This window comes from Oryx dammah, unplaced genomic scaffold, assembly GCF_014754425.2.
Source record: "Oryx dammah isolate SB20612 unplaced genomic scaffold, SCBI_Odam_1.1 HiC_scaffold_1, whole genome shotgun sequence".
Lineage (NCBI taxonomy): Eukaryota > Metazoa > Chordata > Mammalia > Artiodactyla > Bovidae > Oryx > Oryx dammah.
In genome coordinates this window covers 97,774,018-97,800,606 of record NW_024070185.1, presented here as the reverse complement: position 1 = coordinate 97,800,606, position 26,589 = coordinate 97,774,018, and the positions used below count along the sequence as shown (strand labels likewise).

Below are 26,589 nucleotides of genomic sequence, written 5' to 3'. Positions count from 1 at the left end.
CTCTAACAAAGATAATTCTGTCTCTCCCTCTCCTTCTCCATCTGTTTCCCATGATGGTTCAAGGAGACACTGCCTCTGTCAGGCCCAAGCCACCCAAAGTGCTCTTGGATGAGGCTAGTGCTACTGCAGGGCCCCAAAGCTTAAGCTTTTTTAGCATCACAGAAAATCTTCCTCTAGGTATCAAGTTTACACAGTACAAAAAAAAAAAATCAATCTTTTAGCAAAACTTATCAAACTTGTTGAAACTTTTAAGTGTATTAATCAATTCCTTGAAATTTCCAATAGCTTGCACAGGATATCAGACCAATAATCTAAGCAAATGGTGCCTCCCACGTGTCTCAAGATCCAAAGGACAGCCATTCCAAAGGCTAATTCATGGGAGATCATACCAGAGTTGATAAATGGATAAAATTAAAAATTAGAACTGGTTTTCAGAAGTCAATTTTCAACATGCTCCTGTTTTCATCATTAAAATCCCTCAACACAACTCCTATCCAAGTTCAATTTCATCTTTATCTGAAACATTTCTCATTGTTCTGATAAGTAGAGACTTGTGATGACAACCTTGATAGAAATCTAGGACATGGGTGCTTTAAGAGTCCACCAAATCTATAAAGACAGTATAATCTAGACAATAATTGTAATAATCAATTAGAAAGTCTGGGGTATTAGCATTTTTTAAAAAGTAACATTTAATAGTGTAATTTCTACATTAAAATACTGAAAGGTTTAGAAATAAAACAACCAGTGGATCACTTCCCCCTCACTCGATAACTAAATTAAGACAATCTGTTCCATTTTATTAGCCAGAGATCCTGAGGCTAGTGAGTCAGAAGGAGCCACTTATGAAAGTGAAATAAATTCTGACAACACTACCCTAAACTCTGCAGGCAGGAAGCCGTTTCAACTGTCATGCCAGAACTATGAGATAATGGGTATTTCAAAATGTTTGTCCCATCTCAAAGCCCAGTCTCACACTAGCATCTTGGCATCCCAGAAAGAAGCTGAAAATGAATTCCACTGCCAGAGAAACATCTCAACACTTAATTGCCCAGACTGTTAGTAAGGAATCTAGAGACTCAAGTCCTATTACTTTCGTTTCTCCTGGCTCATGACTAATTTTATTGGTGCAGCTCAGAGTAACTGCTGGGCCCTCAAGACCCATGGTGTGCCCACTCAAAGGAGAAGATGCCCTTTAAGCAAAGAATCTATGTCAAAACTCGGGAGGGGGCTGGCAAAGAACAGTCATTAAGAAGGGGCTTTAAGGCAGTTTCAATTCTTATAAGACTCTATGTTTAAAGAAGCAGTGGACTCCTTACTAAATATGCCTCATTTACTAAATATGCCTCATTTCTAGACCTGTTACTCTGACATTTTATTGATCAAATTTGAGGAGGCTGCCAGAAGTAGGAGAGTGTTTAATTAAATTGGGAACATTTCCAGGAAGAAAAATGTGATGCTTAAATGAACTCTCTTCAACTAGAGCAAACCAAGGAAACAAATCCCCTGAGATTACACCAGTGAGTGGTGGGTTTGTACTAATTCAGCCTCCAGGTGCCAGTGACCGGGGGTTAAGATGGAAGGGTGCTCCCTAGGAGTTAGGAGTTGTTTGCTGACTCGTATATACCATACAGATGCGTGTATCTGTGAGTGCGCGCAGTCTTTTCCAAGGTACATTCTTCCCCGGGGAAGCGGGGGTTGGGGTGGGGGTGGGGGTCTGCAAGTTTGCCCAAATTAACGGTGCTGCACTTAAAACTGCTCCAGGGAAGGGTACAGATTTGCTTATGTCTCACCACAAAGCCTATCAGAACCAAACCATTATTGCCCCACGCGGAAACTGGCTTTACTGGGTCTGGAGAAATAATCCACCATCGCTCCAAACGAGTCACTTAGCTCCCAGATGCTCCATTTTTGCGGACTGGGGAGAGAGTCCCCAAGGCTGCTCATCTGGCACCCGAGAAGGGGAAGCTCAGAACCACCTTGCGAGGTCCGCTCCCGCTGGTCCACCCGCCGCCTGGTTCCCCCCACCCGCAGCCACCACTTCGTCTTCCGCGCTCACCCACCACCAGAGCCGACGCTCCCCGTCCGCCCCGCCTCCCGCCACTGGCTCCCAGACCGCCCGCTCTCCCAGACTACCATTCAGTCCCCTGTTCTCCACTACGTTTCTCTAGAATTTCTCAGGGCTGCCAGTATCTCCTAGCTCCTATCCCGAGAGGCACGCCTTCTCTTCTCCACCGCGATAACAGAACGCTTTGTCCAGCGCTCGCCACCACGACCCGCCCCCACGACTCCCCACCAGTGTCCCCACGAAGAGGGCAAAGACATAGTCTCCAGCTTTATCCGGCATAAAACACCAGATCCTAATAGCTGGGGTCCTGGCCTCAGACCAAACTTCCAGGCTCAGCTCGGACTCGGATTCCCCTCCTTCCGCGCGCCGACGGCTGCTCCCTCCTCCGGCAGCGTCTTCCCAGAACGCGTGCCCCAAAGACTCCGGCTGGTTGGAGACCCGGCTGTTTTCGGCCTCGGTCTCGCTACAAAGCTCCTGACTTCCGAAAACGCACCCAGCGCTGCCATCTAAGGAGTCAGGACCCGCGCCTTCCTCTCGAGCTGGAACCAGCGGCTCCATCCACCGCTGCTCCCAGGTTTGGAGAGGCGGCTACGGCCCTTTGATTTTTCTCTGCCTTTCCTGTACGGCGCGGCTCTGCTTGTGTTTGGCGGAGGGAGGGGGAGGAGGGATTCCTAACCTTATTATTTTTTTAAAACATATATAAGTGAATAAGTATTGAATAAAGCAGCCAAACGCTGGCCCTCCCCCAAACCTAGGAATTCAAAGCCACATGGTCACAGCCCTTTCCAAGAAAGGCAGGCCCCCTCTCCGCACACGCTCCACTAGGCAGGGACCATAAAAGCCCTTTAAAGTCCTCGGTGCATCCAAGGGCTTTCCAGATCACCAGTCCCTCCCGAGCCACCCTATCCCCGCGCCAGAGGCCCCAACACTAGGAGGGCGCCCCGGGGACTAGGTGTCTGAGGCCGCTGCGCCCCAGCTTGGACACCCACCTTTGGGCGCCAGATGCCGGGGGCGCTGTCCTCTGGCTGCGCTCTGGCGCGGCCCCCGCCTCCTCCTCCTCGGGACGTCCGGGAGATTCCGCGGAAAGGCGTTCAGCTGCCCCTGGCTGGGGCGAGCGCGTCTGCCGAGAGCCGCGGCCGCCGGGCGCGCTGGAGTGCTGGGAGCGCCGCCCGCCGCCTCCCGAGCCCGCCCCGTCCCCGCCCCCTGCTCGGCGCCCTGGACCTCGGTCCGCCCCTCCGCTTCCACACCCCCTCCCCAACCACCCACACCTTCTGTCTGTGGTTTTGGCGGAATCGTTACACAAACTGAGAAACCAAGAAATGAGTGGATGGATAAATTGGAGGGACAGAGGGACGGTGGCATGGGGCAAGTGAGGCCGAGTATATCCTAACCCTGGAGAGGGCTCTGTGTCTGGGTACGTGGACTTGTGTTCGCGCAGGGGTGGGCGTGTCGGCGTGTGTGCATGTGGACGTGTGTGTAGGTGTATACATACATGCATATGTGTGTATATGGGTGTGTGTGTGTCCTTACAACGCCGAAACTGCTGAGTTCCTATACGAGAGGTCGAGTTCCTCGGGACAGACTATGTCTGGTAAGGAAGCCAGCTGGGAGCGGTTGGGAGGCGCATCTTTGTGATGCGACTGGCGGCTCCGCGTGTTTTAGGCTTCTCCCTGACGTGGTCCAGAGATTGAGATGCGGACCAGGATGCTTCCAGTCACTCGCCTGCCAGAGCCTTCACGCTGCCCTCCGCGTCGTGCCAGCTGGTGGCCTGTTGTCAGAGCGCGTGTGTTAACAAAGCCAGCGGTGGGGAAGGAGGCAGCTGATACACCGCGTGGGTCTCGATGGGATCCGGAGAGTGGCCAGCCATCCCCCACTCCGGAGCTGTCTGAAATTTCAGCATGTCATACCCTCCCCCACTATGAATATTTAAATAATGTTAATGACCCTTTGTAAGTGGACCGTCTAGAAATCCCGAGAGGACTCAGAAACACCTCACACACAAAAAACAGTATTTTTAAAAGCAAGGCGTTCTCCTCAGAAGAAATGTAATATGAACATAATATATAGTCAAATTTCTTGAATTCAGCTTTCCACTAGGCATGGTCAAGTTTTCCATTTTCCCAATGATTCTCTCTCTCCAGCTCTGCAGGTCAGAGCCCCTTACTCTCCCAGCTTTCATCAACTGTTGGCCTGCTTTTTTCTGAACCGCTGGTCAAAATACTGGGGTCCTCTTTTGAGAGTCAATTCTGCGTGCCAGGGTCCTTGATTTCCTATGGGGTTTCCCTGTGGCGCACATGCTGCCTGCAATGCAGAAGACCCAGGTTCGATCCTTGGGTCAAGAAGACTCCCTGGAGAAGGGAATGGCAACCCACTCCAGTATGCTTGCCTGGGAAATCCCATGCACAGAGGAGCTGGTGGTCCACAGTCCATGGGGCTGGAAAGAGTCAGACACAACCGAGCAACTAACACTTTCTTTGATTTCCTATACAAGAAATGATAACATGGGGACCTGTCCAGAAAGTCTGTCCAGCTAAAGACACATTAAAAAATAGCATCCAACCAGAAAGGTTTACTGTTTGGAGGTTTATTCACACCTTGGGCTTCCCTGGTGGCTCAGAGGGTACAGCGCCTGCCCGGCATGCAGGAGACCCGGATTCGATCCCTGGGTGGGGAAAATCCCCTGGAGAAGGAAATGGCAACCCACTCCAGTATTCTTGCCTGGAAAATCCCATGGACTGAGGTGCCTGGTAGGCTACAGACCATTGGGTCGAAAAGAGTCGGACAGGACTAAGCGACTTCACTTCACTTCCCTGAAGGGGAGGTGGGGGGTGGGGGTAAAGAGTACAATGCAGACCTCAGCTGTTCTCCTCAGGGTTCCTGAAAGTCTATAGGCTTCTTTTTGTTGGCATTTAAGAATTGTTTCACCAGCCTTTTTGCATGTTTGTCTCTTTGACTGTTGAATTTCAATAGAATTTACTGACCAGTGGTTGAGATTACAAAGCTTCAGCCTCAATAAATCCCTTTCCTTCCTTCCTTTCTTTTCTTTTTTCCTTTTTTTCTCTCTTTCTTTATTTCTTTCTTTCAGTTCTTCATGTTACTGACCTGAGTTAAATATTTGGTGCCCTATATCATGATCTATTTTTTATTTTTTTAATCTATTTTTAACATTTTTATTTTTTATATGTATTTTTAAAGTCTTTATTGAATGTGTTACAGTAGTCCTTGTATTTTATGTTTTGGCTTGAATTCGTAACTCCTGCATGGAAGGCAAAGTCTTCATCACTGGACAATCAGGAAAGTCTCTTAACATTTTAACATCGTGTGAAAACTCACATTGAAATGAACATGTTTGGGGACAGTTATTTATTTATATGGACCATAGATTCTTCAAGGAAAGAGTCTAACAATACAGAGGTGAGATTTTTATAAACAGTATTAGGGGCAAGTGCATCGTCACTCTTCCTATGTTCTTAAATTAGAATGTATAATTTACAAATCAAATTTGTTTCATAATTAGAAACAGTACAGCAATTTATGGGCTTCCCTGATAGCTCAGTTGGTAAAGAGTCCGCCTTGCAATGCAGGAGGCCCCTGTTCGATTCCTGGGTTGGGAAGATCCACTAGAGAATGGAAAGGCTACCCAACTCCAGTATTCTGGCCTAGAGAATTCCATGGACTGTATAGTTCATGGGGTCACAAAGAGTCAGACACAGCAACTTATACCAGCTTTATTCTGAATTCTTTCCTAAAGCAATGTCAGTGTTAATATTACTATAGTATTATGTGTAAATATGAATTAATGCTAATTTTCTATTAAATTAATTTTTAAAGTTCTGGTATATCCTACAGAAAACTATGGGGAATATTAATTTAGGAGAAATACATATTCAATAGATATTAATTTACAAGAACATTTCCTTTTCTTTCATCTTATAAGATATTAAAGAGAAAGCCATGATTAAATTATCCTCTTTTAAAATATAAAACCTAGTACATACCAGGACTCAGAAATATTTGTTTAATTTGTTCTATGAAATCAATGCAAAGGTATGAACATCTGCATATAAAAGTAAAAACTGTTTTAAATTAACATTTTTTCCCCCTAGGTCAGTGGTTCTCAATCAAGGGTAATTTGACACCCCAACCCCCACATCCACCCCTGGACAGTTTTGGCAATGTTTGAAGACATTTTTTGATTGTCATAATGGGTGTGGGGTGCTACTGATAGAGGCCAGGGATGTTGCTAAATATCCTGAAAGGTACCGCACTGTCACCTAACAACAAAAGGGTTATTGCATCCAAAACATCACAAGTGCCAAGGCTGAGGTATCCTGCTCTGGACTCAAAGCCAGGACTAAGGGGACTTATCTGGTGGTGCATCGGGTAGGAGTCCGGCTACCAATGCAGAGGACACAGATTCGATCCCTGTGCAGGGAAGATTCCACATTCCACAGAGCAGCTAAGTCTGTGCACCACAACTACTGAAGCTCATCCGCCTAGCCTGTTCTCCACAAGAGAAGCCACCACAATGAGAAGCCCATGCACCGCCCCTAGAGAGTAGCCCGCACTCACTGCAGCTAGAGAAAGTCCACTTGCAGCAATGAAGACCCAGTGTAACCAGAAATACATACATAAATAAGATTTCTTTTTAAAGCCAGGACTAAGGACCACAAATTTCAGGACCATGTCTGTGTTTATTAAAAAGGCAAATTCCTGGGCTCCACTTTTACCTACTAAGTCAGAATCTCTGGGGGCAGGACCAGGGAAACTGTGTTAACAGCTCCTAGGGATGCTTAAGAACAGGAAAGTGAGAAACACTGGAGATAAGAAAGGCAGGATTCATTACCCAGTGCATGCTTATGGGCTCATCACATCATATGTGTCTTAACATGATAATAGTTATTAGAGCTGAGAATGTTTTATGAAATACATAGGCTCTTCGATCCATGTAAGGAGCACTTAGGAAGCAAATAAAGGGCTATTGATTCTGTGAAAAAAGACAAACAAACGTAGCTGGGATATAGAAATATGAAATGCTCCCTACATCATTAGGGCACAAAACCGTCTATGGAACTGTTGTTTGGCAAGAGAGGAGGTCAGGACTGTTTTCCCTATGGTCTAAGTGTATGTTTTTGTTTATGTACCATGCCATATCACCTGCCCATTTTAAATGGTGCTCCTGAGCAAGAGTGGCCTCCAGGGGACCCCAGAAATAGAATGTGCTTAGTAGAGAAACACCAAAAGTAAAGGTTGGATGTCTGGTAAAGGAGTCAGCCTAGACACAGATTGACAGAGCCTCTTCTTTCTCCCCAAGCTTATAGAAGAGTAGAAGCTGAAAAAAAAAAAAGACCCATGAGTGGGTCAGAGAGCTGAGCTAAAAACCCAAGACTGGTCAATCATAAAAAAGAATTTGCCACTTCCTACTTCCAGCAAGGAGAAAGACATCAATAAGCATCAGTTGGGTATAATCAGCTGGGTATAATCCTCAAGCACAAAATGTGTCTCACAGAAAACAAACGTTTGCTAGAAAACAAAAGAGTAAGAATAAGAAGGAAAAGTAAACAAAACTGACACCAAAAAGGTTGGCCCCTATTAAACCAAAAGCCCCATATCTGTGGGACTTTCCCACCAAGTACCAGGTAAAGTCATTGGAATGTAAGGAACAATCCCAATCCCAACGGCAGCCCCATGGGACCAGAGGCACCACTGTAAATCTAAGACAAGAAACAAACGGGGAAATATTTGCAACACACATAACAATGTTAATATGCAATCTAATATGCAAAGAGTTCTTACAAATCAATATGAAAATTAAAGAAAATTACCAACTCTCTAATAGAAAAAAATTAACCAGTCACTTATAGACAAATAAGTATAACTGGCCACTGAACTTAAGAAAAGATGCCTAAACTCTTCCTCATCTAAAAAAAATGCAAGTGAAAATAGTGAAATAATATATTTTGCCTCTGATAACAGAAAATACATTAAATACAAATATTATCTATTATTGGTGAGAAAAGTGATGAAAATTAACTGTACATTGTTGAAGGGAATATAAACTAATATTAATAGACTGATAAATTTGTTAGACAATTTGGTAAGAGCTCTTGAAATTTAAAAAAATGTTTATACCATTGAACTTTCAATTCACTCTTGGAATTCAGAAGCTTATAAAATCTGTGAGTCAGAAGACTAAAGTGGTGAGGAGGAGTCAGCAAATGAAAAATTTCTGATCGTAAAAAAGGGCCAAAATAAAGAAATTACTTAATATAAACTTTTAAAGTTGCTTGCTGTGTAATGTTGTGATGTAAGTACTTTGGACATCTCAACTTCTGATAACAGCATTTATTTGGAGAGGCAAAGGCAAGGGGCTTATATATGGCTTGGTGCGGTTGGATATCAGGCTAAAAGGATGTGAGATTAAGAATTCAGACAAAAGAGGGCTTCCTTGGTGGCTCAGTGGTAAAGAATCCACCTGCCAATGCAGGAGACATGGGTCTAATCCCTGGTCCGGGAAGATCCCACATGCCTTGGGGCAACTAAGCCCGCACAATGCAGCTACCGATACTCGCTCGCCCTATAGCCCGTGCTCCACAGCACGGGAAGCCACCGCAGTGAGAAGCTGGCGCACCACAATTAGAGAGTTAGCCCCCTCTTGCCACAACTAGAGAAAACCCGGCACAGCAATGAAGACCCAGCACAGCCAAAAATAAATAAATAAGGTTATTTTTAAAAGGAAGAAGAATTCAGACAAAAGAGGAAATCAGAACAAGAAGTGACCAGTAAAACCAACTCCATCCCGCTTGAGTTAACCGCCTGAGTAAGAAACCCATAAAAATAGTGGGGATAGGCACTGGACCACCTCTAACATTTTGTGGGTAAGGTCCAAGAAATTTTAATTTAAATATAAAAGGAATAATTTTCCCTTGCAGGCTGTGGGGACCTGGGATAGCCAACCAACAAACTCCTAGGAGGCACTCCTTTGGCTTATTTTCTAATTCTCATAGTACTAAAACCAGATGACTAGGATGTTTCGTTCCATTAAGCGAATTTCCCACTTAAGATATTTCTCCACTGATGTCTGACTCTCTTAAAAGTGCAAAAATGTCTTCCCTAGGTGATGTAAGCAATGATGCCATCCTTGGTTTTTCCATAGAAGAGATATTCCACCCATATAATGTTCAAACCATCAGCTTTATGAATGAATGCACAACATAAAAGACAGGCTATGGACTGTTTGTTTTGACTTGTAGTTGTTTTACCAAATGGAAAATACTCTCTTCAAAACCATCTCTTCTCTAGGGTCACGTCTGGTTGCTGAGTGATGGTCAGCTCTTAAGACTGCGTCATCTGAGGACTTCCCTGGTGGTCCAGTGGCTAACATTCTGTCCTCCCAGTGCAGGGCACCTGGGTTCAGTCCCTGGTTGGGGGAACAAGATCCCACATGCTGCAACTAAGACCTGGTGCAGCCAAATAAATAAAGAAAAAAGAAAGAAAGGGGAAAAGGAAAGACTTTGCATATCAGTGTTTCCCAAGCTAGCCCATGTTGAGTGTAGCTGGAAAACTGGGGGGAAAAAATCAAAAAACAAAAAACCTGAATTAATTTCCCTAGAAGATCTGGAGTTCAGGAATCTCTGTTTAAGTTTCTCCCGTGATTCTGTGATACAGCCTGGTTTGGGACCCACTTGGGGTGGACACATTTATCCACATTTTGGCAGGGGAAGGAGAGAGCAAGTGAACACAGGGACAAGGATGGCTGTCGCATAGAACACTTGGCTCCTGGACCACGTTGACTCCCGTTCTTGGCCTCATTTGTGGCCGCCTGCCTTTCCTTCATTTCCTCTCCAGGGTCTCTGGCTTCCTGTGCCCGAGGAAGTTCCGTTCCAGCCTGTTCCACATTTATTTCCTTCCCCTGCATCCTCACACTTGGCCTCTCCTCTGCCAAACCCCCTAACACAAGGAAATGGTGACCTGATGACATTCACCCCAATGCTTGAGACTTTTTTTCCCCCAAAGACTTTTACAAACCTTCCAGAGAAACATTCCAAAAGCCAAGCAACTTCTGCCCATTTGACTGCTTTCATTTTGTCCCACATGGTAGAGCTGGCCTTGTGCCTTCTCTGCGTTGACAAAGTGACAACCGTGCACCCAGACTGCCCCTGATAACATGTATTTATTTAAATGTTATCATTATAAAGTGCAGGTCTCTAGTATTCCAAGCTAAAAGCATCAATGAAATGCAGCAACATGGGAGGTGCCTGGCTGGAAAAGATGGAGGGAAAATGCTATTTGAAGAGTCCCCCTCTGAGGGAGGTAGGAAGGCACAGATGGGATACAGGGAACCACTGTGGGGCCCACATCTTCAGAGCCCTCAAAGCTTTGTGTTAATGAGAAGAATGCACTCATGTACTGCTTTGGTAATTGACAACAAAGCCCAGAGGCTTAAGTTCTTTGTTTCTTGACTGAGAACTTTATCTCATTTAACAACTGAAGCATTTAAAAAATCTAGTAAACACTTGGGAGTTCATGCCCTAATGGAGACACAGCATAAAACAAGGTACTTCTAAAGCATGGCACTACAAACACAAAATCTGCCAAATATACTTGGAATGTCCAGGAAGGTACAGAGTGTGTTCACAGACAGGACGATGGGAGCAAGCACGCCCAGTGCAGAGGCCAGTTTCTGCTGAGTAAACCCAGTGAATTTGCTTCTCATCTGTTCTATTTTATTTATTCCCTTTTTTGGACTGCGCTGCAAGGTTTGTTGGATCTTAGTTCCCCGACCACGATGAACCCGGGCCAGCAGTGAAAGCGCAGAGTTCTAACCACTGGACACCCAGGGATTTCCCAGATATCTGGGTTTTAAATACAAAACTACCTTTCTTTCTGGCAGCACTTAATTCCTTTTCACTTGAGGTGAGAATGATTTTTTAGTTTTTTTAAAAAATGAGACTAACTTTTTCCCAGTCATGCTCAAGTGTTTTCCTCAGAACTTTTAAGTACAGGCTGTTAATTTATGCAAAAGAACCATAAGGTTTTTCAGTCTTCTTAGGGGAAAAAAGACTAAACTTGACATTTTAAATTTTAATAATTCTGATTATCGCAGAGGGGTGGTCTGTGCAGTAAGTAGTCTCTCACTTATCTGTCAAGTGTCTTAATACCCAGAACAACCCAATGAGAAAATAGATTTTTCCTTCTGTACTTTTGAACATATTAAATTACTCATCCTGGTGTGAAGGTATGTTCACTGAAGATGATGGGGGAATACTATGAAGGCAGTTTAAGTTCATCTACACAGAGTGAGTTAATTACTTAACTAAATAACCACAAAGATTATGAAATATTAAGACCATTTAGATATGGAGAATAATAATAGCTTCTTCTACAGTATATTAAAAGCCTTCGTTGAAAGGGGGCCATGATCCATGTAAATTCACTTTAGAAACCATAATAGCTTCTGATAAAGTCAACTAAAGCATAAAATCCCAGGTAATCTACGAAGCGCCTCCAACTCCTTTGCCTTCTACTTCCTATTCTCCCTCTTGTCCTTTCTCTCTCCTTGAAAAAATTTTTTTCACTGGGGTATAGTTGGTATGCAATGTTGTGTTAGCTACTGCTGTAATAGCAAAGTGAATCAGTCAGATATATACATATATCCACGCTCTTCTAGACTCCATTCCAATATAGGTCATTACAGAGCACTAGATAGAGTTCCCTGTGCTACACAGTAGGTTCTTATTATCTTTTATATATGAAAGTGAAAGTGTTAGTCACTGAGTGGTGTCCAACTCTTTGCAACCCCATGGACTGTAGCCCACCAGGCTCCTCTGTCCATGAGATTTCCCAGGCAAGAATACTGGAGTGGGTTGTCCTTCTCTCTCCAGGGTACCTTCCTGACCCAGATACTGAACCCATGTCTCCCACATTGCAGGCAGATTCTTTACCCATTGAGCCACCAGGGAAACCCATCTTTTATATATAGTAGCGGAGCCTGGTGGCCTGCCATCTATGGGGTCGCACAGAGTCAGACACGACTGAAGCGACGTAGCAGCAGCAGCAGCAGCAGCAGCAGCAGTGTATATATGTCAATTCCAATTTCCCTCCTTTCTCTATCTTCTTTTCTCCTCCCTTGCTTCCTTCCCTCCCTCCCTCCTTCTTTTCCTTCCCTCCTTCTCTACCTCCCCTCCTTGTTCCTTTTCTTTTTAGACCACAGCCTAGTTGATTTTAGGAGCAGGCCCTGAAAACTCAAATACCTTTCAAAGCCAGACAGATAACATAAATGAGTAAAGCTGCCAGGTATCAGAAACAGTTTGTGACTCCTGTGAAGGACTGCTAAGTAATTTATAGACTGGCAAAGATAAGATAGGCCAGCAGGGAGAGAGAACAGTGTTTAGATAGATGGCTGCCACTGCTTCTGTTTTCTATCAGGCATTTTCTTAACTTGCTTGAAATGGATGAGGGCATAACAAAATGTCAGAGACAGAAGAATTAGAGCTAGGAGGAACATTACGTCACCCCAGCTGCATACCTCATTTTACAATGTAGCAAAGTGTCAGTGAATCCAGGGTGTCTGGAGCCCAAGACCAAGGCTTGAACCCTAGTCTGTCATTTATTAGTTGTGTGACCTTGGGGAAGTTGCTCAGCCTCTCCATCCCTCTGAATCCTCACCTTTTAAAGGCAGATCATGAGAACCTCTACCTACAAATGTCACACTACAACATGACTGTTGCGAGTGTAAAATGAGAACATCCATGTAAAGCTGTAAGCCGAGGGCCAGCTACAAGGTTAGTTGTTATCAGCGAAGGCAACTGAATCCTGGGAGGGGGATGGGACTTACACAGAGCCACTGGGCAAAACTGGGCCAAGGTCAGGACTCAAGGGCAGGACTCAAGCTCAGGCCTGCTCTCGCCTATGTCAGGGCTAATTTCTCTGCTGTAAGCTTGCTTTCTAGCACACAACAATTACCTAGCATGGTATGAGGAAGTTCTGGTTAACTGTTTTTAAGGCCAGAGTCATATCTATGGCCTATCTTTGGTGGCCTTGGCCATGAGGCCAGACTAGTGCAAACGCAGTGGTTACCATCAGTCTAGGCAGTCCAGGAACCCAGGACGGCTGTGCTGTCAGCATGGTTACCCATCCACCATCTCAATCACAATATCCTAAAAAATATTTCCCTCTCGGCCTTTTGTCCCAGAGTTTTGTTTTCAGTTCTGTTAAAGCCTCCAGCCTGTTCTCAATATTCTGGAACATTCTGCAGATACAGGATGCTGCCATGTTCCTGAACATCAGAGAGGGGAAGTGAAGGCTTCAGACTGATACTCTTGCATGCTGTGGTTTGTGACCACTCTCTGGATGGGGTCCCCACTGGGCACTGTATTCAAAGGGCTTGGTTCCCACAAGATGGGGGCACCATCTCATCCCAGGGCAGGGCCCTGCCGGGGAGAAATGAGCTCCCACTGCCTGGCCCCTGCTCCCTTCTCCTTCCAACCTTGGCTCTACCTTTTGCTTTCATTTTCTCTGGTTCGGGATCACTCAGTCAGCCCTGGATCCACCAGTTCTTTCACCCCTCTACTCACACTCTGCTCTTTACCTAGAAAGTCCTTCTCACAAGTCAAGATCTATCCAACTCCTTCCCTCAAGCCTGCCCCCAAGACTGCTGTTTCCGGTGCTCCATCCCCAATCTCCTTCCCCTACCCTTATCATCCTGACCCTCCCTTTGTCAGAGACACTCTATCTGGGGTAGCCTAGAGTCTAACCCGAGAAGGCAATGGCACCCCACTCCAGTACCCTTGCCTGGAAAATCCCATGGATGGAGGAGCCTGGTAGGCTGCAGTCCATGGGGTTGCTAAGAGTCGGAAACAACTGAGCGACTTCACTTTCACTTTTCATTTCATGCACTGGAGAAGGAAATGGCAACCCACTCCAATGTTCTTGCCTGGAGAATCCCAGGGACAGCAGAGCCTGGTGGGCTGCCGTCTATGGGGTCACATGGAGTTGGACACGACTGAAGCGACTTAGCAGCAGCAGTAGCAGCAGAGTCTTAACCTGGGTCTCAGCATCTTCCCTGGAATACCTGTCAGACACACAGGCTGCAGCCCAACTCCTTCCTAGCAACCCCCCTCCACTCATTGCCCTATATTTCCTGACTCTGGGGTCCCACAATCCCCAGGTCACTGGCTGTCTTCCTCACTGTGGTCCCTTCTTACTCTCCCCACTGCCTCTTCACAGGTCCTTCCTTCCTCCTTCCCCACCTGGCCCATTCAATGGCCTCTCAGCAGATCTCTCTGTACTTCGCCTCTCCCCATTCCTGCTCGCCTTTCACAGTATACCTGAATTAGCTTCCTAAACAACCTCTTGCCAAAATAGAAACTGCTTATCACTCAGTCACTCAGCAGATATTTATTAAGACCTTCCCATTTGTGAGGCCCCTTTGTAGGTGTGGGGGATGCGGGAGTGAACAAACTCAAGTGCTTTCTCTCTCATCCTCACACCACTGGGCTGGAGGTGGAATGGGTGCTCTCCCTGTTCTTCACTGCTTCTTCCAGACTCCTGTCCTCCTTTCTCAATAAAACCCCCTTTCCCCATTGCCTGAAGACTTTAGCATCTGTCACTCTCTCTGACAGTACTCTAGCCAGGGATTCCCCTGGTGGTGCAGTGTTAAGAATCCACCTTGCAATGCCAGGGACTTGGGTTCAATCCCTTGTGGGGGAACTGAGATCCCACATGCTGTAGAACAACTGATAAGCCCATATGCCACAACTAGAGAGTCAATGCACCACAGCAAAAGATCCCTTGTGCTGCAACTAAGATCCACATAGCCAAATAAATTAAAAAAAAAAAATCCAGCAACATTCTAAGTCTTAATGATTATAACACCCATGTGGATAAGTCTTAAATACCCCAGCCGCTTAGATTTTAACTTTATAAAAAATACTACTGTCTTCCTACTTCAGCCTTCCAGTCTCATGGTCCTAGTCTATACCTTGTTATTACCAACAACTGTCCAGCCTTCCTAATCTTAGTTCCAAACATCCTATTCTCTAACCATCACTCTTTCTACTACTATGCCAACTCCAATAATTCTCCAACCCATGACCAAGGCTAATCCAACGATTCTACTATACATCATTGTTCCTCATCCCTCCTGGTCTCCCTCTTTCTGCAGCTTAGATTCCACGGTCTATCCTCTGTGTACACTCTCAACTCCTTTATCTCGCCCTCCCTTTGCCATATTAAGCCTGTAATCAGTAATCCCAGATCAGTCCAACTCTTTGTCCATTCCACATCTGCATTCACAGGCTGACATGCTTAAGAGAAAAACATAACAACTGTCTGGCTAGTCTCACTTCAAATGGATCACTCACTTTAAGTGGTGCCTGGAGATGCTATTTATATTTCCCCAGTTCATTCATTACCCCATTCTTGGAATGACTAGGTACACCTCCTCCTTTCCCCTTATATGCTTCTTGCTCCATGTCACTCTCATCTGATGACCTGACTTCCCATCTCACTGAGTAAGTAGAAGCAATGACAAGATGGCCTTCCCTCTTCTTACCTCTTCCAGGACATTGCTCCCTCAATTGTATCCTCTTCTGCCACATAAACTTTCTCTTGCCTCATCAGAACTGCTGTGATCTCTTCTACTTAAAAAAAAAAAATTCTCTTGACCCTACAGCCTTCTGCAGCTACCACCTCAATTCTTTGCTCCCCCTTAGATCAGACATACTTAAAAGAGCTATTTCTACTTACTGTCTCCATTTCCTACCCCTGCCATCCCCATTCTTTCTTTTGTCCCCATCACGCCACCAACAGAGCATTGGTCAGAGTCATCATGACCTCTCTCTGGACCGCCAAACCCAGGGATCATTTCTCAGAACTCATCTTCCTCGACCTTTCAGCGAGATTTGACACAGATGGCCCGTCACTTCCTTTTGAACTAATTCCTTTGTTTGGTTTCCCAAATACTCCTCTCTTGGTTCCACTCAGACCTCATGAGCCATTGTTCTTGGTCTCCTTTTCTTCCTCATCTTCTGAACATTTAATATAGACTGATCCAGGTTTAGTACCTCGATTCCTTCTTTCCCTCTGTGATCTCAGCCCATCTTGTGGCATGTACGAACGAATCCCAGAGTTCTATCTCTGCCTGCCCTCTCCCTCGAAATCCAGACTCACACCTGACCTCTCCACTTGGATCACTAGAACACATCTTAAACTTAACAAGCACTCAGCAAATTCCAAATTTCCTCCCCAGATCTGCTCTCATAATCCTGTCCGTTTTATTAAAGACAGACCTCATCCTTCTAAGCCATAACCTTGTCACTCTCATCCAACAACATTCTGATTTTTCTCCAAATCACTGTCTTTAATATAATATACTTGCTTGGTTCTTTGTTTCTTATCTATCTCCCCTTACTAAAAAGTAATCTACATGCATACAGGTATATAGTCTCTTTCATTCTAGATGCCCATAACTTGGCATAGAGCAGGCACTAATTAAAATTTGTTGACTAGGACTTCACTGGTGGTCCAGTGGTTAAGAAACTGCTTGCCAATTTAGGGGACACAGATTCGTTACCTGGTTCAGGAAGATTCCACATGCCATGGGGCAACTAAGCCTGAGGACCACAACTACTGAGGCCAAGTGCCTAGAAGCCATGCTCGGCAACAAGAGAAGCCACTGCAATGAGAAACCCATACACCGCAACTAGAGAGAGCCCCTATGTAGCAACAAATACTCAGGCCAGACAAAAATAAATACATAATTTAAAAAATTTGTTGAATAAATGAAAAATGTGTTCATGGAGCTTACATTCTAATACAATGTGAAGAATGGAGAAAGATTAAAAAAAAACAGGGAGAAGAATGTCAAATAATATAAAATAAAATAACAGGAAAGAAAATTAAAGATCAACTGAATTAACTCATGTAGCTATTAGAACTACACTAGTGTCAGGAGGTGGTAATTGTTAGAAAATTAAGGCAGGGGAAAGGGACAGATATTGATGGCAGAAGTGAAGTGAAAGTCACTCAGTCATATCTGACTCTTTGTGACCCCATGGACTATACAGTCCATGGGATTCTCTAGACCAGAATACTGGAGTGGGTAGCCTTTCCCTTCTTCAGGGGACCTTTCCAACCCAGGGATCAAACCCAGGTCTCCCATATTGCAGGCAAATTCTTTACCAACCGAGTCACAAAGGAAGCCCAAGAATACTAGAGTGGGTAGCCTATCCCTTCTCCAGAGGATCTTCCCCACCCAGGAAACAAACCCGGGTCTCCTGAATTGCAGGTGGATTCTTTACCCACTGAGCTCTCAGGGAGGCCCAATGGCAGAGTGGAGTAGGTGTTACTATACATAGTATGGTCTGGAGGAGAATCTTTTATAAGGTGATATTTGAGCAGAGAACTGGAAAAAGAGGAGTGAGCCATGTAATATTGAAGGAAAAAACATTCCAGCATAGGGAACAACCCCTGTGGAGACTCAGACTGACCATGCGTGGAACAGCCAAGAGGTCTTCACAGTCAGGATGAGGAGATGAGAAGGAGGTGGCAGTGAGTGAAATCAGAAAGGAAGAAGGCCAGGCCAGATCATGAGCACCCATAAGCCTTGATAAGTACTTTGGGTTGTTTTTATCCTGAATAGGATGCAAAGCCACTCATTTATTTCAAATAGATCAACAACATTCAGAGAACTAAGATCATGGCATCTGGTCCCATCACTTCATGGCAAATAGATGGGGAAACAGTGGAAACAGTAGCTGACTTTATTTTTCTGGGCTCCAAAATCACTGCAGATGGCGATTATAGTAATGAAATCAAAAGATGCTTACTCCTTGGAAGGAAAGTTATGACCAACCTAGATAGCATATTAAAAAGCAGAGGCATTACTTTGCCAAAAAAGGTCCGTCTAGTCAAGGCTATGGTTTTTCCAGTGGTCATGTATGGATGTGAGAGTTGGACTGTTAAGAAAGCTGAGTGCCGAAGAATTGATGCTTTTGAACTGTGGTGTTGGAGAAGACTCTTGAGTGCAAGGAGATCCAACCAGTCCATCCTAAAGGAGATCAGTCCTGGGTGTTCACTGGAAGGGCTGATGTTGAGGCTGAGACTCCAGTACTTTGGCCACCTGATGCAAAGAGCTGACTCATTTGAAAAGACCCTGATGCTGGGAAAGATTGAGGGCAGGAGGGGAAGGGGACGACAGAGGATGAGATGGTTGGATGGCATCATCAACTCGATGGACATGGGTTTGGGTGGACTCCAGGAGTTGGTGATGGACAGGGAGGCCTGGCGTGCTGCAGTTCATGGGCTCGCAAAGAGTCGGACACGACTGAGCAACTGAACTGAACTGAACTGAACTGAATGACTTGAGGTTTTTAAATATCACTGTGGTTCCTTGTGTATGAGGTCTGTGCTACAGAGGAGAAAAGGAATGGCCAGGAGACCACTCAGAAGCTACTATAGTAATCTGGGCAAGAGGTGACAATGGCTTAAACTAGGATGGTTGTGGGTAGTGGTGATAGTAATGGTGGAATCTGATCAGATTTCAGACATAACTGGAAGAAGTGGATGCACCAAGCACACGGCACAAAGCATCATACTTAGAAGACACTTAATGCCTATTGTACTTCTTATGCCTGTGTACTTCTTATTCTCATGACAATAAAATATTTTTTATTATTAAAAAAATCTCCATTTGGTTATTTTTCTAAGAAATTTCCTTAAAAAAAAATTTTTTTTTTAATATTTTGGCTGCACTGCAAAGCATGTGGGATCTTAGTTCTGACCACAGACTGAACCCAGCCCCTCTGTATTGGAAGCATGAAGTCATAACCACTGGACTACCAGGGAAATCCCTCTAAATTTCTTTTCAACAAAATACCAACTCACCAAAACAGGCTTTTAAAGTACACTGGGTAAAGTAGTTCTTGAACTTTAGGTAAAAAATAATTGTACTTTTGAAACACTACAATAAATTAGATTTTTTCATAGATGATTTCCAAGAAGAATTTAGTGTCTCATGTGAAAGGATCACATTGACCCTTAAATTTCTAACATTTATTATGGGTGAGTTCAACTGACCTTTCTTCTTTTTTCTCTTATTATCTGTGGCATTCTCCCCTTAACTCCTTCATTACAGAAACAGCTCTTTTCAGACATGTCACTTGCACAAAGAATGTCTAGCTTGACAGTTATTGATTCCTCCCCTGGGGAAAGCAGATTCCCTTGCCTTTTCTTTGCTCTGGATCTGAACTGCAAGGGAATGGTTGGTTGGGAAGTTAACTGGCTCAGCATCTCCTGAGAAGAGGAGGAGCGCACACAGATCTCAGGCAAGAGGTGGTCTGATGTCACAGGTAGGAGGGTTTGCTCTGGGTGCCAAACCTTCATTCCTTCACTGATTCTGGGTGGGACCTTCCACAGGTGTCTTTCCCTCCCTGTTCCTCAGTTTCCTAGTCTTTAAAATGGAGACAATTATATAGTATCTATATCATGGGCTTCTGGTGAGCACTGGTTGACTTAATTTTTATAGAGGTCAAAGAACCCACCGTGCAGATTCTCAACAGACAGTAACTATTTGTTATTATTCATCTGTGCTAGTCTGCTGTTCTGCAAGCTCCCTGTGGGCCAGTCCAAAGAACCAGAGCAGTCTTAGATGAGAAAAGTGGTTGACCAATGCCTTCTCTTGGGGGATAATAGCTATTTTCCTATCATTAACTTTTTAAATTGAATTATAGTTGATATATAGTGATTCAGGTATACAGCAAAGTGATTCAGTTATATATACATATTTTTCAGATTCTTTCTCAAATAGATTGTTACAAGATATTAAATATAGTTCCCTGTGCTATACAGTAGGTCCCTGTTGTTTATCTATTTTATATACAGTAGTGTGTATCTGTTAATCTCAAATTCCCAATTTACCCCTCCCCCTTCCCTCTTTGGTAATAACCATTAAGTTTGTTCTCTATGTCTGTGAGTTTATTTCTGTTCTGTAAGAAAGTTCATTTGTATTATTTTTTTCCTGGTTTCATGTATAAGCAATATCATGTAATATTTGTCTTTGTCAGTTATGTCAGTAAATTTTAATTAAAATAACTTCCTATTTATTAAAGAGATACTCATTGAATGGAAAGCAATAAACTGTGGGCTCTGGAATATTATCAGACCTAGGACTGAAACCTGGCTCCATTCTTACAAATTCTGTGATCTTGGGAAAGTCACTTTTTCAGAGCATGGAACTCTTGAAATAAACAAAATAAGGGTCCCTGTTTCATGGTGTACTTATGAGTCTTATGTGAAATAATATAGCATTTGACCCTTAGTAAATGCTGGGGAAAAGAAAGGGAGTGAGTAAGGAGGGAAGGAATGAGGAAGGAAACACGGAAGGAAGGAAACACGGAAGGAAGGAAAGGAAGAAGAAAAAAAAAAGAATAAGACAAGGAAGACCAGAGGAACAAGGCTGAGAGGCTAGAAAAAATAGGAAGGGTGGGTCAAAGGCTATTATAGGATAAGAAAGGTTGACAAAATCCATATGGAGGAAAAGGATTTATTTTAGTTAACTGTCAAATACTAGGAAAAATGCTTAGAAACAGGATGCATATTTTTATTTGAAAAAGAAAGATTATTTTCCTCTTTTGCAATGCCTTTTCTCTTAAGAGGGATTTTCCTATGTCACTCATGGGATAAATGTAATATAAACTTGGAAATTTTTTTCATATTTGGGTTTTGTTCATATTTTCTTTGTAGGGACCAACATATTTAAAATAATAATTCTTACTGGATGAATGTTTGTCTATTTCTCAACTTAAATAAGGTTTATCTTTTCAAAATTTCCAAAGGATTTATTGCCATTAGTTTGAAAAATCACGCTCAGAATTTGAATATGTTTAAATATAGTATACCACATATATGAGCATGCACCATACCATTCAGTTTTTTTTTAACCTAAAAGTTAAGAAATTCTGTATAACACAGAAATACAGATATCTTAGGAAAAACTGAAAGAAGAAATGACTCTAAGCTGAGGCATGGTGGGTATAATGGTCTCCTAATAAATATTGCAGGACATCTGTAGGCTGAATTTCTCCAGATTCAAAGCAAAGTCTATTTATTCACTGTCAGCCCCCCTTCTCTTATTTATTGAAGAGCCAGTTCTGTTTTTATCATATTCATGAATCACTGCAGTTGAATGATAATGAAAATGTAATCAGAATGTTGATAGATGAAAACCCAAGGGCAAGTCTGAAAAACAACCAAAGCTCTGGGATGAAAATCAAATCTAATTCCACCAGGTAAACTCCAGTTTTGCATTTAAAGAACAAATGCAAACAGAACTACATAAAAGCTCCTTTATTGATCAGGGGCTGTGAGACCTACTTTATCTGTTTGCATAAGAGCATCACCATTTTGCTCTACCGGGGAAGTAGTAGTTGTTAAGGACACAGGCTGCCTGGTTAGAGCTGGGCTCTGAGACTGGGCTGTGCATCCTTGGACAAATTACTTAGTGTCTCTGAACCTTTCTTCCTTTGTAAATTGTGGATACTCATGGTACCTGTCTCACACAGTTGTGGTAAGTATTGAACATAATACCCTAAGCAATTGGTGGATGCTTGATACATGGAAAGCTCTCAATAAACGTCAGCTATTATTCTCATTCATTTCTGTAAACTGAAATTCACTAGAAAATTTATCATATTAGAGGTCAAAATGCACTATCTCTGAGCATATAAAGAATATGATGACTGATCCATCACTTTACCTTCTACAGAGCCCTTTAGGAGAGGGAATGGGGATTGTGGCTACTGACACTTTTTTTCTTTTCAGAAATATACATGATAATGTTGAGCTGAAATAAATGTCACATCTCCACTGGCTCATTTCTGAAGGAGGAACAATTGCTGCAACAATAGTAAGCTCAAGTGACATCAAAACAGCTCAACTTCTGGTGTATAAATCACCCTGCATCCTATTCTAGCCAATGCAGCCATCACCTTGTCTGAGCACATTTTCTGTTTTTTTATACAGCTTACACCTGTGTCAGATTTCTTCATGTTAACTACTAGTTTTCACTGCAACAGAAAAAAGCAAGGAGGAAGGTCATTAGGGTGGGTTGAAAGACACAGAAAAGGAAGGCATTGATAATTTACCAAGAGGGACGCTAGATGCTCGCTTAAACTATCTGAAGTGCTTATATAATGAAGCAAGATCTTTCTACCAATGAATCCAACAGATACTTCCTGAGAATTATAATTACCCTAAAGATTTATGAGACCTCTGTGAGACTAGACAGAAGGACAAAGCCTATTGGAAATGGCCACATGAATAATTTGTTTTTCAGGAATAACTTGTGACCATTCCAACCTTCTCAGACACTAATGCTAATTTATTCATAAATTAACTGGATAGGCAAATTCTCGCCTATTGGGAACCGTTGGCAACCTTCCTAGAGCACCAAAGACCGATGGTTCCTGACAGTGGTTCTGCGTTTTGGTAACTGCAAATGAGCCCCGCTTCAAAGCTAAATAGACTGGGGCAGATCATTCATAGGAAGACAGGTCTATCTGCAAAGGGGCTCTGATGTACAGGACAGAGACTATTCTAGAGCTTTGTCATCGTTAGTCGCTCCCACCCATGGAATGCTAGAAATGTGCATTGGAGGAAATGCACTGATGTACTCAGGAAATATTTGTGACTATGTTAGTACTTTTGCTCGGCCTATGTAGGCCAGTGTCATCTATTTCAGGAGGTGACCACCCAGAGAGAAGGGAATTTTACCAAGCAATAAAGTTGCTTAAAAGCACAAGAACATTTCATCATTTTAAAACTTGGGATGGAGCTCTGTATAGAAAAGGAAATCACTGATAGCCCAGCTAAAGTGAAAATCCTAGAACAGACTTCAGAAAAATCATAACATGCCCAGATTGAGGAAAAGTAGTTTTGTTTTGTTTTTTAAGTCAAGAGGAACAAACCGGGGCAGCATTTCCCAGGGTTTCCGTTCATAGAGAAACCAATGAGGTACTGATCTCGGCATGGGTCGAATTTGGAAGCCTTTATTCCTAAGGGGAAAAAGTGAATCAGGAGAGAGCTGTTGATCAGTTATCAGTTTATTGTACAGACTGAACCTGCATATCTGTCTGATTTAAAGCTTAATATAATGAACTTAATACATTATCATCCTGAAATGAATAAAGTCACACTAATAGAAGAAATATAAAACTGCAAATAATCTCAAACCACAGTAATCAAATGGATTAGCCTTTTTCTTTACCTCTTTTGCAATACCCCTCCTGCCCAGGGCTGCCAGACTAAGCAAATTAAAACATAAGACAGCCAGTTACATTTAAATTTTGGTAACTAATAATCAGTTTCTTGGTATGTCCCATGCAATATTTGGGACATCAAATACTAAAAAATTACTTGTTGCTTATCTAAAATTTGAATCTAACTGGTTGTCCAGTGTATTATCTGGCATAACTACTCTTGTTTCATGGTTGGAACTACTCTGCTTTAGCTGATGGTAAAACTAATTTGCATTCATCAACACTCAAATAGAGAGGTTATAAGGTGCCTTTTCACTGAAGTTCCAATGCTCATTTTGAAATCTTGGATGATTCATTTAACTTTACTGTGCTCTAGTCACCCCATCTGTAAAATAGGATGAATAAGAGCTCCTCCTTTCCAGGGCTGTTTCAAGGACTCTATGAGATGGTACATGTAAGGGCCTAGCACAGTACTCAGTTCATAGCAAATGCTCAATCAATATTAGTTATTATTATCAGCAGGAGAACACGATGAATAAATAAAATGACAGAGAAGAAGGTGCCTGAGATCTTTCATTTGTGGTAATATTCCTTATCTATACATATAATATAAGGAGAGCTATGAATTGTGACTTCACTTATTTGACCTTCACTTTATTTGACATAGGGAGCAACACACAGGACTGATAGTAACCAATATTGTTACACCACAGTGTGCACCAGGGCCTTTTTTTGCACTATTCTTTGAAATAATGCAAAATGTATATATATAAAAAATAAGACAGTGATTCTCGTAGAAGGGGTATGGTAAACGTTGAGCCAATAGTTAGTCCTGGAATGCCTCTCATCCCCCACCCTCACTGCCAACCCTCTTTGAGTTGTAGCACTTTGAATAGTTTCAAGGACAACAAAAATCTTCCATAAAAAGAGTTTCTTTGGCAAGGGAGCAAATTTAGAACCATCTTTGTGTATGTACCCAATGTAGAAAGGACTGCTGGTCCCAAATGTATTTTTTGTACAGAGCCTCTGCACAAACCATCCTTTATGTCGTCATCAGCGAATACAAAGGACAACCAGTTAGCACGGCTGGCAACAGAAGGTCCTCAGTAGAATGGCTTTTTAAAAGCAACTTCCAAAGAAAGCTGTAACCTGTGGCCTCTATTCACCACCGGAAGAGCCTAAATGTTTTTCCCCTTTTGTAACAGAGAACATCTGTCGGTCCAGGAGAACAGTCACCCTCCCAGCAGTAAGTTTTATATACAGAGGCAACATCCTCTTTTTTATGTGGTTCTGCCATGTCCTTGGTTAGGAAATGCACCCCTTTCAAACAGTATGTCAGCCCCAACTTGCCTAACTGATAGCCATCCTGTTTTTTGCCTAAGCACAACTGAAAAATATTGTCTATGTGGTTAAATGAATTAAACAAGGAATCCAAGAGACAGAGGTGACTCTATTGCCATGGAGAATTCCAGCAGCGAACCAAAATTTAAGCCTGTAAATGCCTAATGGTTATGAAATCAAAACCCCGAACAATGCAAATGGCCAGTGACGCTTTAAGTTACAGCCAGTTGATTAATTTCCTTTCATTGCTCCCATCTTTTCTCTATGAAAGTCTCTCCTCACCTCCTGTGGGCAGGGCACCACTAACCACTTCCAGTTTGATGCTGCCCAACTCACATGGGATTTTGCTCAAACAAAGTCTTAAAATTCTTACTATGGCTCAGTTTATCTTTTAGCAATGTGAATAAGTACAAGACGTCTTTCTGAGAATAAATCTGAGTTGTGTAACAGAATGTTCTGTGCTCCTTTTTGCAAATAGTTTTTAGTCTCTGTATATAAAAGAAGATCATCAAACCAGTCAAGCCTGAAGGAAATCGACCGTGAATATTCAGTGGAAGGAAGCTGAAGCTGAAGCTCTAATACTTTGGCCACCTGATGCAAAAAACTGACTCATTGGAAAAGACCCTGATGCTGGGAAAGATTGAAGGCAAAAGAAGAGGACAACAGAGGATGAGATGGTTAGACAGCATCACTGACTCAATGGATCTGAATTTGAGCAAACTCTGGGAGATAGTGATGGACAGGGAAGCCTGGCATATTGCAATCCATGGGGTCACAAAGAGTCAGACACAACTTAGCAACTGAAAAACAACAACAAATATAAGAGTAAAGTGAAGACGGCATTTGGGATTTAGCTGGTATATTTCAAATGGCAGTCAAATCATTTTATATCAGCCCAAGAGATACTTCTCTTAACATGGATTGATGTCATTTTGTACAATCATCAAATAAACACAATTTGAGAAAACAATGCAGATCCAAACAGGTGCCATCAGGGGCTCTAGCAATGAGCCAGCTGAACAAAAGCAAGACACTTCCAGGATGCCAGCGCTGGGCAGGTTACTCCTCAGAAGAACAGAAGCTCTGCAACCAGCAAAGTCCTTTAAAAGCTGGCATGCAGCCGCTTCCCAGTAACTTTATTTTGGAACACTGTTCTCGTATGCATGTAAAATGACTGCCTTTCTAGCTTGCCTTGTCCAGAGGATATTAAAATGTGAAGTTGAGGTTTAGCCATCTTTTTTTGCTTTTTATTCTTAGCAGGATGTATTTAAAATCCCTTTGAGAAGACAGCTAGGTATTATTACATATAAATTGTAACACTGAAGTGGTTGCTGGGAGCTGAAGGGAGGAGGGAATGGAGAATTAGTACTTAATGGGTAGAGAGCTTCAGTTTGGGATAATGAAAAAGTCCTGGAGATAGATGGTGGTAACGGCTGCAGAACAGTACAAATGACATAATGCTACATAAAAATGGTTAAAAGTATAAAATTCTGTTATGTGTATTTTACCACAATAAAAAATATAACATTGATAGGCTAAAAATGATGATATTAAAAAAGCTGAGATGGAAGAGACAAATAACCAGACAGGCGAGTGAGAGAGAGAAAGAAAAGAAAGGGAAAGAAATGGAAAGAAAAAAGATTGATGAGACACTCCCACTCCTTCCCAGGGCACTGGTGGGAGAGGTGTCAGTGATCCTAAAGGGAAAATGTAAACTGAACCCCCTCCCCCATCGTTAAGACGAGGGTCCCTTACTCAGAAAACACTGACTACACACCTGTAATAAGAGAATAACAGAATGTACCCTCTGGTATATAAAGGAAACCAAGCCCCTGAAAAATTAACTGTATATAAATGGCAAATAAGCAGATGAAAATATATTCTGCATCACTAGCCTACAGGGAAAGGTACATCAAAAGCACA

At 42.9% G+C, this 26,589-nt stretch overlaps 1 protein-coding gene across 6 annotated transcripts in view; it reads right to left on the bottom strand.

Annotated features, from left to right (window-relative positions):
• The window catches only part of PALM2AKAP2 (PALM2 and AKAP2 fusion), a 507,547-nt gene that overhangs the window by 115,584 nt on the left and 365,374 nt on the right, over positions 1-26,589 (bottom strand). Inside the window, exon 1 of one of the 6 annotated variants that reach the window (XM_040237482.1) lies at positions 3,058-3,243. The exons of the other annotated variants lie outside the window; for them this stretch is intronic. The gene's annotated coding sequence lies outside the window, so the exon portion shown is untranslated. Of the gene's footprint in view, positions 1-3,057; positions 3,244-26,589 lie in introns of those variants that run through there. 6 annotated transcript variants of the gene reach the window in all.